Source organism: Danio rerio, chromosome 18 (genome assembly GCF_052040795.2).
Source record: "Danio rerio strain M-AB ecotype USA chromosome 18, GRCz13ab, whole genome shotgun sequence".
Taxonomy (NCBI): Eukaryota; Metazoa; Chordata; class Actinopteri; order Cypriniformes; family Danionidae; genus Danio; species Danio rerio.
The window spans coordinates 53057501-53072500 of NC_141038.1; the positions used below are offsets into that span (position 1 = coordinate 53057501).

General features: G+C 35.1%; 1 protein-coding gene across 3 annotated transcripts in view; it reads right to left on the reverse strand.

Moving 5' to 3' along the window:
* Nucleotides 1-15000, reverse strand: part of si:cabz01090165.1 — a 343848-nt gene that overhangs the window by 292408 nt on the left and 36440 nt on the right. For 2 of the 3 annotated variants that reach the window (XM_087291412.1, XM_087291414.1), the window contains exon 1: nucleotides 12861-13342. The exons of the other annotated variant lie outside the window; for it this stretch is intronic. The gene's annotated coding sequence lies outside the window, so the exon portion shown is untranslated. Of the gene's footprint in view, nucleotides 1-12860; nucleotides 13343-15000 lie in introns of those variants that run through there. 3 annotated transcript variants of the gene reach the window in all.

Here is a 15000-nt window from a genome sequence, read left to right on the forward strand (position 1 = left end):
AGCCTTCATCCCACATCGCTATCCACAATAACTCAATATATGATCTATGAATAATACAGGCATTATGAGAAACGCCGTGCATTATTGAATACATTTCATATACGGAGAGTAAATATGTTTCAGCGTTAGAAAAATAAAAACACAATCATGTCCAGCCGAGCGGCGAAGCTCGGAGAGATATTTATGCAATGCTGCTTCATCCGTATGAAGATTTCAGAACATTAACTTCAAACGCGTCATTATATTTTAATAAAAGAGCTAAATGAGGAGATCTTGTTAGAGCGTGGGCAATTCTTGCATGTCTTTGCTTTATGCATTGAGATGACAGAGGCGGAGAGAATGATAAACTCTCTGCAAAGCGCTGTAATCCAGAGAGGAACGCGTACAGTAACAAGAGAAATGCAGAAATCACTTCAGACCTGCACCGCACACGTATAGCAGAATTATAGTCGTACAGATACACAAATATAGAAATAAAAAATGAACAAATAAACAAATAATAGTGTTTTACTGTAATGGAATAAAAAATAAATAAAATAAAATAAAATAATAATAATAACAATTCTAAGAAAAATGCAATAAAATAATATTAATAATAATAATAATAATAATAATAATAATAATAATAATAATAACAATTCTAAGAAAAATGCGATAAAATAATAATAATAATGATAATAATAATAATAATAATAATAATAATAATAATAATAATAATAATAATAATTATTATTATAGTTAACTATTTTAGGTTATTATTATTAATATTATTTATGTATTTTTTGTTTATATGTTTATTTTTATGTATGTATGTATGTATGTATTATTATTATTATTATTATTATTATGTGGGGCACTAATAATAGCAATAATAATAATAATGATATTAATAATAATAATAATAATAATAATAATAATAATAATAATAATAATAAATGTTGATATGAATTAAAATATATGTATAAAAATGTAAAATAAGATGTAAAAAAATAATAATAATTGTATTCAATAATATTATTTTATTCGTTTATTCTATTTAGTTTATTTATTTGTATTTATTTATATGATATAGATTATATTTATATTTAATAATTAATATAAAAGATAATTTAAATAATTTAAATAATTCAAAAATTAATAATTAATTTTTAATATTATAATTATAGTTATTCGCTGATTATCTAAATTATACAGATAGTTCCATATGATGTTTGTTTCTGTAAAGTTCACAGGAGTGTTTTTCCTCATTGTTTTCCTCTCCTTTACAGCTCAAACTACACACACACACACACACACACACAAACAAAAACAAACACACACACACAACTATTACAAGTTTGGGTCTATTTTTAACTGGTTGCCAACACTAGAACCAGAGCACGTTCACACAACACTGATTGAGATAATTGGGTGGTGTTTCGCTGAGCAGACAATCACACACATACACACACACACACACACACACACACACACACACACACACACACACACACACACACACACACACACGTCCAGCATTCCTTCTGCCATAGAATGTTTCACCCACAGCTTGCACACACACACACACACACACACACACACATAAACACAGATACACACACACGCTCCCTCAGATAACGAGTGGTACTGTATTTCTTCAGTGCTACAGCAGAAGTGCAGCATTAATACAGTGTGTTTGATTTTGTCTGACTGAAACTCAAACGCTGCTTCTCAAAGCTCACATGCATGTTTAATGCTGATCTGTGAACAGCTCAGACTGCCATCACACTGCAGACGCACAGCTTGCTTAAAAACTAGCAAATGTCAGAGTAAAGGTTATGATGAACTACCTTTAATGTTTCTTTTTTAACACTTTATTTAAAGCTTTTCACATTGTCTCATTCACAAGGTGTTTCAGTGTCAACGCTTCTCATTCATTTTGAATGGGTGACATCTGGTGAAATGAACTGAATTATGGATCTGTTAGTTAAATCTGTTGCTCGCTGCAGAAGTTCCGACTTTTTAAGCACCAACAGAAGTGTCAACCAATCAGATCACTTTATACAAATACCCCAGCTCAGACAGCTGCTGTTTGTGGACTAATTTCATTGGCTGATGCTGCTATGACAATTGCGCTAGCCCACTTTAGACATGCCTCCATCAAGCGTTGACGCTGAAGCCCCGTGTGAATCGGACGTAAAGAACATACCCCAAACTCAACCAGCAAACAACAACAACAACAAACATTAATAACAATAACAGTATCAAAATAATACTAATACTAATAATAATAATAATATTATTATTATTATAAGTATTATTATTATAAGTATTATTATTATAAGTATTATTAATATTATTATTATTATTATTATTATTATTAACCATATCAAAATAATATTATAAATAATAACAGTATTATTGATAATAATAATAATTATAATAATAATAATAATAAATACACAATAATAATAATAATATTAATAATAATAATAATAATAATAATAATAATAATTTTCTGTGTATATATTTTTTTCTGTTTATTTATATTTTTAATTCAATTGGAAAAATACATACACAAACAAATCTGAATCCCAAGATGTAAATCTAAATTTCTTCAAAATAAATAAATTAATAATTAAACAAATAAAATTAATTAATTAATTAATTAATTAGATTCATCTAAATTTGTGAGATTTAAACTGCATGAAATTTTATGAAAACAAAATTTCTATTATTTTTTTATTTCGCAAAATATATTTTAATGTAAAAAGCTATCATATTTATATAATGAAATAACAATAATAATAATAATAATAATAATAATAATAATAATAATAATAATAATAATAATTTCTTTTTTTATTAAGCTGGAAAAATACATACACAAACAAATCTGATTCCCAAAATGTAAATCCAAAAAAGAAAAAAATAATTCAAAGGGGGGCAAATAATTATGATATATACAGTTAAATTCAGAATTATTAGCCCCCCTTTGATTTATTTTCTTCTTTTTAAAATGTTTTTCAAATGATGTTTTACAGAGCAAGGAAATGTTCACCGTGTGTCTGATAATATTTTTCTTTTTCTTATTTGTTTTATTTTGGCTGGAATAAAAGCAGTTTTTAATTTAAGAACTATTTTAAGTTCAATATTATTAGCCCCTTTAAGCAATATTTTTCGATAGTCAAACCACCGTTATACAATAACTTGCCTAATTACCCTATTTAAGCCTTTAAATGTCACTTTAAGCTGTACAGAAGTGTCTTGAAGAATATCTAGTCTAATATTATTTAGTCATCATGACAAAGAGAAAATAAATCAGTTATTAGAGATGAGTTATTAACACTTATGATTAGAAAAGTGTTGAAAAACCTTCTGTCCCTTAGACAGAAATTAAGGAAAAAATAAACAGGAGGGGCTAATAATTCTGACTTCAACTGTGTATATGTAAATGTATTATAACATAACATCAAGTTAACTGAAGTTTGTAAGCCACACAAGCTGTTTTAAGTCAGTTAAATGAAATTTAAGTTAAAGTGACTCATAAGGTCAATTTGATTTAACGTAAAAATTCAAGCCCTCATGTCATTATGTACAGTGTAATACAGACAACAGCAAGATTTTAATTCAGAATGAGGAGACAGATTATGAGAAAAACTTCACTTTGTTATTATTATTCACAAAAAAAAGTGAGCCTCCCAACACCGGCGCCCACATGCTGACTCTTAGTTTTGATTTTCCCTCATACAGCACTGCGCTCGCTCTTCACTCACCACAGTCTTCCTCTCCGCTTGGCTTTATAGCTCACTCTCAGCATTAACGTCTCTCTGTTCTTCCTGAAGTGCAGACGTGTGTGCATCGCGTGTTCAGACATGATCTGAGGCGTTTTCTCTGCTAATCTCACATGACTGTATGTTATCTCATTCAGATGTGTGTCAGTTCATTCACTCCACACAGATCAACAACACATTTTATGATTTTGTTTAATATCGCAACACTTCACTGCTAGATTAATTATTAATATAAAACACAGTAAAAAATAAATAAATAAATAAATAAATAAATAAATAAATACGCTATTTAAATTCTTTAATTCCACACATGAAACTGCATTGCGAGATATAAACTCTGAATTGTGAGGTTAAAAGTCTGAAAATATTAGTTCTTTCAATATTTTTCTACAAATTCAGATTTTTACAAATCATATTTCTGTTTAAATAATGCCAATACACTCACCGGCCACTTTATTAGGTACACTTTACTAGTACCAGGTTGGACCCCTTTTTAGCCTTCAGATCTGCCTTAATCCTTCATGGCGTAGATTCAACAAGCTACTGGAAACATTCCTCAGAGATTTTGCTCCATATTGTCATGATAGCATCACACAGTTGCTGCAGATTTGTCGGCTGCACATCCATGATGCCAATCTCCCGTTCCACCACATCCCAAAGCTGCTCTATTGGATTGAGCTCTGGTGACTGTGGAGGCCATTTGAGTACAGTGAACTCATCGTCATGTTCAAGAAACCAGTCTGAGATGATTGAGCTGTATGACATGCTGCGTTATCTTGCTGGAAGTAGCCATCAGAAGATGGAGACACTGTGCTCATAAAGGGATGGACATGGTCAGCAGCAATACTCAGGTAGGCTGTGGCGTTGATGCTCAATTGGTACTAATGGACCCAAAGAAAATCTCCCCCACACAATTACACCACCACCACCAGCCTGAACCGCTGATACAAGGCAGGATGATCCATGCTTTCATGTTGTTGAGGCCAAATTGTGAGCCGAGCATCCGAATGTGTCAGCAGAAATGGAGACTCATCAGAGCAGCAACGTTTCTCCAATCTTCTATTGTCCAGTTTTGGTGAGTCTGTGTGAATTGTAGCCTCAGTTTCCTGTTCTTAGCTGACAGGAGCGGCACCCGGTGTGCTCTTCTGCTGCTGTAGCCCATCCGCCTCAAGGTTGGACGTGTTGTGTGTTCAGAGATGCTCTTCTGCAGAGCTCGGTTGTAACGAGTGCTTATTTGAGTTACTGTCACCTTTCTATCAGCTGGAACCAGTCTGGCCATTCTCCTCTGACCTCTGGCCTCATCAACAAGGCATGTGCGCCCACAGAACTGCCGCTCACTGGATATTTCCTCTTTGTCGGAGCATTCTCTGTAAACCCTAGAGATGGTTGCGCGTGAAAATCCCAGTAAATCAGCAGTTTCTGAAATACTCCTATACCAACAACTATGCCACAGTCAAAGTCACTTAAATCCCCTTTCTTCCCCATTCTGATGATCAGTTTGAACAGCAGCAGATTGTCTTGTCCATGTCTACATGCCTAAATGCATTGAGGTGCTGCCATGTGATTGGCTGATTAGACATTTGTGTTAACGAGCAGTTGGACAGGTGTACCTAATAAAGTGGCCAGTGAGTGTGCATATATATATATATATACACTTCAGGGGGTTCCTGTTTCTACGTACTAATACTAATTAACACATTTGATAAGTGATGATGTGCAGTGTTAATTACTCACAGGTATGCATATTTTACTGCCATTATTCATGTAACACACACTGTATTCATTGATTCATTCATTTTCTTGTCGGCTTAGTCCCTTTATCAATCCGGGGTCGCCACAGCGGAATGAACCGCCAACTTATCCAGCAAGTTTTTATGCAGAGGATGCCCTTCCAGCCGCAACCCATCTCTGGGAAACACACACACTGTATGTGTATCCCAAATATTTGCGATATTTACAGTTTGAGCATTTGCTTAAATTAGCATGTGTAAAGTTTGAGTTGTTGTGTTTATTTTATCTCTGTCTGTTCTTATTCCTCATGTTTGTTTATCCGTTATGTTGTGATGAAGTGCATTTACTGCAGAAATCAGATCCATAGCAAGGACACATATTTGGTTCAGTTTCTTTTTAACAACACAGTTGCATCATTGTGTTTTATCCGCACACCGTCATTGACCCACATCTGCAGAACAAACCCACAGCGCACGCACACACACACACACACACACACTTGTGCAGCTATCTTTATATAAAAATAAAGATGAAGATATTAAATAAATAAACGTGCCTTGTCTTTGTGGTCTCCCCACAGCAGTGATGATGTTTCTACTGTACAGACGGTAAACTCTCTCCTCTGCGCCTGATCCAGCCATCACTGCAAACAACCTGCACTTTCACACTCTCAAAATACCTCAATCTGTCTGATTTAACACTGTCCCCAGAAGGTCAACATTTACTGGTATTGCTATACTTGTGGGGACATTTTGGTATAGATATTCACACACACACACACACATTTGTTTTAGTGACTTGTTTAGACATTCCACTGGTTTCTGTTGTCATTATACTGTACACACTGCATCCTAAACACACCCCTCACAGTGACGTGTCTGCAGTTTTACATTTAGGACAAATATTCAGATTTACAGTTTAAGCTATTTGGAAATAAATGGGGACATCAGCAATGTCCTCATAAGTCACCTTGTCCTTGTAAAACCTATCACACTTATATTATCATAGCAGTTTGTGTCCTGATATCACACACACACAAACACATGTGAACACACACATACGTGCAAACACACACACACACACACACACACACACACACACACACACACACACGCGCATACACACAATACAAAGATGCACATATACCCCCACACACACAAACGTGCGCATTCACACACAAACAAAGGCATGTGTACACACAAACACAGTCACAAACACATACACGCACACACAAACATACTCATGTGCACACACATGCGCGCAGACACACATACACTCACGCACACAAATGCACACACAAACACACAGGCATGCACACGCACACACACATACTAAAGAAGATGCACACAAACAAACACCCCCGCCCCTCCCCACACACACACACACACAAACATGCACACACACTCATGTGTACACACAAAAAAACACACATGCACACACACATCCACACAATCACGTGTGAACATACTCATGTGCACACACATGCGCTCAGACACACACACACAAATACATGCACACACACACACATACACAAAATACGCGTATGCACACGTATGGACACACACATACAATACAAAGATACACACACACAAAAAAAAAAAGCACAAACACATGCACACACAAATGCAAACAATCAACCAACACACACAGACACACACACACAAACAAACAAACACACACCTGCATGCTAATATACATGCACACACACACACACACGTACACACAAACATACATATACATACTCAAACACACAAAAACATACACACACACACACACACACACATGTGCACATAGATGCGCAAACATACACACACATATGCGCAAACACACATGCGCACACACAAAAACAACCAAACACAGACACACACAAGCACACACAAAAGTACACATACTGTAAAAACACATGCACACACACATACGCACGCACAGGACACAAACACACACACACACACACACACACACACACACTGGCTGCAGTAAACAGGTTCTGCACACACAGGCATCTCTTCGCCTCAGGGTTGCCAGATTCACAGTAATAAACTCCCACCCTCTAATTCCCAGAGAGCTGACAGAGTGGCCATGTCAGACTGAAGAAACTGACGGACTACACACACACACACACACACAAACACACACACTGAGAGCTCATACTCTCCAAACATGTCAACAGCGCCAATGGAAATGTGCAGAAAGCATCCATTCATCGATGACATTTGCAGAGCTCCAAATTTAACCAGGCTGCCAGAAGCAAAGCCGTCATCTGGAATCTGAGTAAAGCTGGAAAATCTGATCAAAACACCGACATCTCTGCACAAACTCTTCCTAAACGTATTAAGAGTCTCCGCTTTAATGGAGATGAATGGAGATGTAGGCAAAGGTCTGTCTATAGTCCAATACAGAGATGCCCAATGTAGGGCCCTCAAAGGGCGGCAGGATTCTGGATAAAATAAGATTCGCGAATTTTTTGCTTAAAATAAAGATCACGATTTTCTCATGATTCTGTAGATGTAAAATAAAGGTATGGTGAAAACAAACATATGGCAAAACGTCAATAATAATATTATGTGTTTCTATAAATAATTCTATACTTATAATAATTATGATGTAGAATGATTATGTTTGAGATATATGCTTGCAATCGTTCATATTAGACAAATTTATTCACTGCTAAAATCAGACATTTGCCATTATCAGATTATATTCAACAATATATAGGCTAGAGTAGTTATACTGACATTGTAAACATTTTTTTCATGCACAACTGTGTGTTCGCTATGAAAGAAAACACATATCAAATGCTTGTCGTAATCATAACTCTTAAATGTGATATGATCATTTAAATGAAGTGCACACTTTCAGTTTCATTTTGACTGCTAAGTGCTGTTCATACTTCGCGCGCGGCTCCCAAACAATCACTCTGTGCCACAAACTAAATATTATTTACAACTTTATTACCTGTTACCCACAGCATAAGCAGGTTCTGTTCACTAAAGTAGACACGCGCGTCTCTATTAAGTAGAGTGTGCGCGCCCGCCTTCTCTGTGATAACAGTTCACGGTCAGCAGCTCACGTCACGTCTGATTTCCCGGCCACGAAAACATCATTATATGAAGACTAAAATGACATTTTAGGTGAATTATACCTTATAAATACAGTATGTGACTCATTCAATATCATTTGGAGGTGTCAATGTCACTGAGCATAGTATGTGAAACAATAAACAGACTCGTGCAGCCGCCTTTTCTTCTCTCCTGAACTTGAAAATATGATATGCAGAATCGTAGAAATGCTGGATTAAGATCGTCTAGCGGGTCGAATCGAGATCGCGATCTTTTAACGATTAATCGTGCAGCTCTACTATACTGACACTGTTAAACATTTATTTTCATGCACAACACTTTGTGTTTGATCTGACTGAAAAAAACATGTTAAATGCTTGTCATTATCATAACTCTAACCGCGATATGATCATTCATATGGTTTTACTTCACTGCCGAATGCGCTCATGTCATGGCTGCCTGAAAAAAAACACACATGCAAATCATAGGCTGCGTTCGAAACCGCCTACTACTCAGTAGGTACTGCATTAGAATTTAAACGCACTACTCGTTGTTAGAAATGTACGTTCTCTACAGTATGAACGTGAAAAGTAAATGGAATTCAGACGTACTACATCCGCCTTTTTGTCATGTTCACGTGACCTACCTGCGTCAGTTGCGTCGCTTCACTCCCATTCATGAATTTGCTCGCGGGGCATTATGGGATAGCGCAGCGTGCATGGGATGCGCACTCCAGAATCTCACCGGAAGTAGTAAGTCATCCGGGTACTTCTCGCATACTGATTTTCGAATTCTATGAATTCAGACATACTACTGGGCTCGCATACTGAATTTAGCGTACTACATAATATGGAAGTATGCGGTTTTGGACGCAGAAAAACTTCTCTCTCAAACGATCCCTCTTTGCAAAAACAGGAACGTTTTTTACAAATCTATTACCTGTTATTCACAGCCTATGGAGGTACTGTTCACTAAAGTAGACATGGCGGGCGTGCGTTTACATTACTCTTTCGGGGTGAATTATACCTTATAAATACAGTCTGTGACACTTTCAATGCCATTTAGACGTGTCCATGTTGCTCAGCAAAGTACTTAAAATGATGTGTAGACTTGTGCGTGCGCCTTTACGCTTCTCTCTTGACCTTAAAAAAATTGATTTGGCTGAATTATAGAAAAGCTGAATTAGGATCGTGTTTGGGGTCGAATCGAGATCACAATCTTTATTCTATTAACTGTGCAGCCCTAGGCCTGCAGGCCAGAGTTGGCCCATTGTAACCTTTGCTTTGGCCCACTATCCCATCTGAGATATTGCTGTTATACTGAAAGACATTTCAATTGGTGTGTATCATTATGAATGCATCTATGTACTGTATATATGCATGTAATGTATGTGTGTATGTATGTATAAATGGCATGCAATGCATTCGTTCGCGAGATTTTAACTTTTTGGATGTATGAAAATATTTAATGCGCTATTAAAAGCTCATCTACTATTATTTATTATTATTTATTTATTATTTATGCACACATTAACTCAAAACTTGTTATTATGTTAAAAGTTCTATATTTCATGGATATGTTTGTAGAAATAGCCAAAATATATTGTGTTGAATTATGTATGCATCTATGCCAAAACCATTAGAATATTAAAATATTAAGACATTTGGCAAATTTCCTTCTTTAAATAAACATGTTTGATTAGTAAAATGCATTATGAAGTACTTGATTTGAACAACTTTAAAGTGATTTCTCAATACATTCAGATTACAGATCCTCCAATATTCATATTCATATCTTAATATTGTGCAATTCCAACCAAACACCTCACATGCATCAATGTAGGGCTGTATATAAGCTGTACAAATGTATGTATATTGATTTTTATTAAATGATGGGGAAAATGCTGACAAACAGGTATAACCAAGTGGTTTGAAGGATAGTAGTAAAATACAGTTAAAGTCAGATTTATTAGCCCCCCTTTGAATTTTATTTTATTTTATTTTTTTTTTTCACCAATTGATGTTTAACAGAGCAAGGAAATTTTCACAGTATTTCTGATAATATTTTTACTTCTGGAGAAACTCTTATTTCTTACTATTCTTACTGAACCTGTTAAACATCATTTGGGAAATATTTAAAAAAGAAAAAAATTCAAAGGGGGATAATAATTCTGACTTCAACTGTATATATATATATATATATATATATATATATATATATATATATATATATATATATATATATATATATATATTTATATATATATATATATAGTTGAAGTCAATAATAGTTTTAATAACTCATCTCTAATAACTAATTTATTTTGTCTTTGTCATGATGACAGTAAATAATATTAGACTAGATATTCTTTAAGACACTTAAAGTGACATTTAAAGGCTTCACTAGGTTAATTTGGTGAACTAGGCAGGTTAGGGTAATAAGGTAAGTTATTGTATAGCGATAGTTTGTTCTGTAAACTATTGAACAAAAATTTAGCTTAAAGGGGCTAATAATAATTTTTTCCCTAAAATGGTGTTTATAAAATTAAAAACTGTGAAATAAAACTAATACGACTTTCTCCAGAAGAAAAAAACATTATCAGACATACTGTGAAAATTTCCTGAATCTGTTCAACATCATTTGGAAAATATTTAAAAAAGAAGGGAAAAAATTGAAGGGGGCGAATAATTTTGACTTCAACTGTATGTATGTATGTATGTATGTATGTATGTATGTATGTATGTATCCATCCATCCATCCATCCATCCATCCATCCATCCATCCATCCATCCATCCATCCATCTATCTATCTATCTATCTATCTATCTATCTATCTATCTATCTATCTATCTATCTATCTATCTATCTATCTATCTATCTATCTATCTATCTATCTATCTATCTATCTATCTATCTACCCACACACACTGTATGCATGTATGTATGCGTTTGTTTTTAGGATTTTTAGTTTTTTAATATATGAAAATAATCAATGCTTTATTTAAAGTTACTACTATCATTTATTATGCATATAATACATTTAAAGTGAAAGTTGTGATAATAAAAGTCTTAGGTTACATGAATATCTTTGTAATAATATCCAAAAATGCATTGCTGTGAATGTGTGCATTAATGCCAAAACCATTAGAACATTAAGTAAAGGTCATGTTTCATGAAGACATGTTGGAAATTTCCAGTAAATAAATCAAAAATACATTTTGATTAGTAAAATGCATTACTAAGTACTTAATATGCAAAACATTACAGCGATTGTCCCAATAGATTTGGATTTTCCTAATATTCTTCCAATATTCGTATCTCTGCCAAATATTGTGCAATCCAAACCAACCACCTCACATGCATCAACCAAAGCTGTACATCTCGATTTTTTATGATCATACTATTTTAAAGACTGATTTTTCTTAAATCCAGGGTCACACATATATATAAAAAAAGAAAAGCATCTATTGATTTGAAGCGCTTAACAATACTCAATCGCAACATATTCCTCAAGCACAGCCGTGTGTTTAATTTGAGTTGCCTGGCAGAGATGAAGGCTGAAGTTATTCCAGCGCTCCAACACACTCAAAGGCCAGTATAATTGCGTGCATTTCCACAGGGCATCAGACATTTGCTAACTTACTGTAGGTGCGGCACAAACCAATTACCGGACACAGAGACACGAGTCAGCCGGTGAAGCCCAATCAGTGCATTTTTAGACATCTGATCGTGATTCATATCTAATAAAGGCAGTCAGCGCTGGTGATTCTCCTCCTGCCATGGCTATTTTTGGCGGAGAGGAATCGCAGTATTGGGATGCGCAGCACCGCTGTCTGTCTGTCACATGGCAACACAGCAAAGCACAGCTAGTTCAGGGTCACAGCTTTCTTCGGGATGTTAGATTTCTGTCAAAAATGACCTTCACAACCATTACGCTTTCTCTCTGAGTGCCAAAGGTGTTCAAAAGCAGGAAAGTACAGTATGACAGTACACCAATAGCTGAGCATTTGATAACCCAGCACATTCCAATTGCACAAAAGCACCAATTCACATGCAGATGGCATTAAACACGCGCTGTCCGCGGTCCTGAAATCACTCACACTCGCTTGAATAGCGATGCATTGTAAAGCAGCGATTATCATGCATCACATCAACGCTACGCAAGCCCCTCATCTTCATGCATCCTTCACTAAAAACAGATCTCTCATCATGAAAAGGTCAGAAGCATCTAAGTAACAATGCCCCCCATTTAGCACACACACAGTCCGCGCGCGCTTCACATTGGAGCAAATCCTACCTTGCGTTTTGTGATCCAACCTCAGCTCAACTTTACTCCTCTCGCGGGTCCGACGGATCCTATAGTCCTCAAAGCGCGCGCACGAACTCTCTGACGACTTGACAGCCGAGGAGCATCGCCGAATATCACAAAAGCAGAGTGTTTTCCAGCATCGCCGTCGTTTCTCCTCATTTATCACGCACGATGTCCTTGACAAGTATCCACATCACAGCGGAGCGTTCGATCAGCGCGAAACAAACGCGAAAACACTTGCGCGCAAACTCATCCTTTTTTTTTAGCGTCACAATCTAATCCGTGCGATCATTGCAAGTCCCGATACATCCAAAACAGTATCCCAAGTCACAGGCAACCTCCTTCCGACGATTTAATCCCATGCAGAATAACAAAAAAAAAAAGAAAAAGAAGAGACGCGTATGTTTCCAAGATGCGTATTTTCGGTGATCGGACGCGTTTCTGCAGTTCAGCCGCCGGTAAATGGGAGTGGTGAGAGGAGAATCACGGTCCCCAACAGCCCACGCTGCAGACACGCCTCGCAGAGAGAGAGAAAGAGAGAGAGAGAGAGAGAGAGAGAGAGAGAGAGAGAGAGAGAGATGCTATCTTGACATGTTAAAGTAATTCACATGTTCTTCACATGCTTCTTCAGCATTGCAAAGACGTGAGACGTCAAGTGCGCGTGAGAGAAAGAGCGAGAGAGATACATACACAGAGAGAGAGGTAAAGAGAGAGAGAGAGAGTTTTTTCTAATTTATTATTATTTAAATTTGTATTTATTTAATTATTATTATAATTATTATTATAATTATTATTATTATTATTATTATAATATAGGCATCAAGGTGGCGCAGTGGGTAGCAAGATCGCTTCGGCCCCGGATGGGTCAGGTGGCATTTCTGTGGCATTCGTTGCATAAAACATATGTAGGAATAGTTGGCGGTTCATTCCGCTGTGGCGACCCCTGATGAATAAAGGGAGTAAGCCGAAAAAATGAAAGAATAAATGTATAATAATTATTATAATAAAAACAACAGCAATAATATTATTAATAATAACAATAATAATAATAATAATAATAATAATATTAATAATAATAATAATAACAATAATAGTGATAATAATAATAATAATAAACAAAAATAATACTAATAATAAAATAATAAAATAATAATAATAATTACAGCAATAATATTAATAATAATAATAATAATAATAATAAAACAATAATAATAACAAAAATAATAATTATTATTATTTATAATAATAATAATAATAATAATTATAATAATAATAATTATAATAATAAAATACCAATAATAATAATAATAATAATAATAATAATAAACAATAATTATTATTATGAGTAGTAGTAGTATTATATATAATTTTATTTATTTTTTACCATTATTTACTGTGCTTACTAAGTTTTTACATAAAATGATTTAAATTGAGAGAGGGAAAGATGCTATCTTTCTAAACTAGTAAACTAGTTCACATGTTCCTCAGATGCTTCTTCAGTATTGCAAAGACAAGAGACGTCAAGTGCGCGTGAGAGAGAGAGAAAGGGAGAGCAAGAATGAGATACAAACACACAAACAAAAATAAAGTTTATTCTGATTTACTATTATTTTTAATATGTATTTTTATTTAATTATTATTATCATTATTATTATTATTATATGGACATAGTGGTGGTCGCTGGTTCGAGCCCCGCCTGTGTCAAATAGAGTGTGTGTTTGAATGCAAGACTGTATGGATGTTTCCCAGTGTCGGTTTGCAGCTGGAAGAGCATCTGCTGTGTAAAACATATGCTGGAATAGTTGGCAGTTCATTCCACTGTGGATAATGCTGATGAATAAACTGACCAAGCCGAAAAGAAAATAAACAAATGAATGAATGTATTATTATTGGTATTATTATTATTATTGGTATTATTAATGTTGTTGTTATTATTATTATTATTATTATTATGGTTACATATGCTGGGCAACACTGTGACATAGTGGGTAGCACGATCGCCTCACAGCAAGAAGGTCACTAGTTTGAGCCTCAGCTGGGTCAGTTGGTGTTTCTGTGTGGAGTTTGCATGTTCTCCCCGTGTTTGTGTGGGTTTCCTCCGGGTGCTCCAGTTTCCCCCACAGTCCAA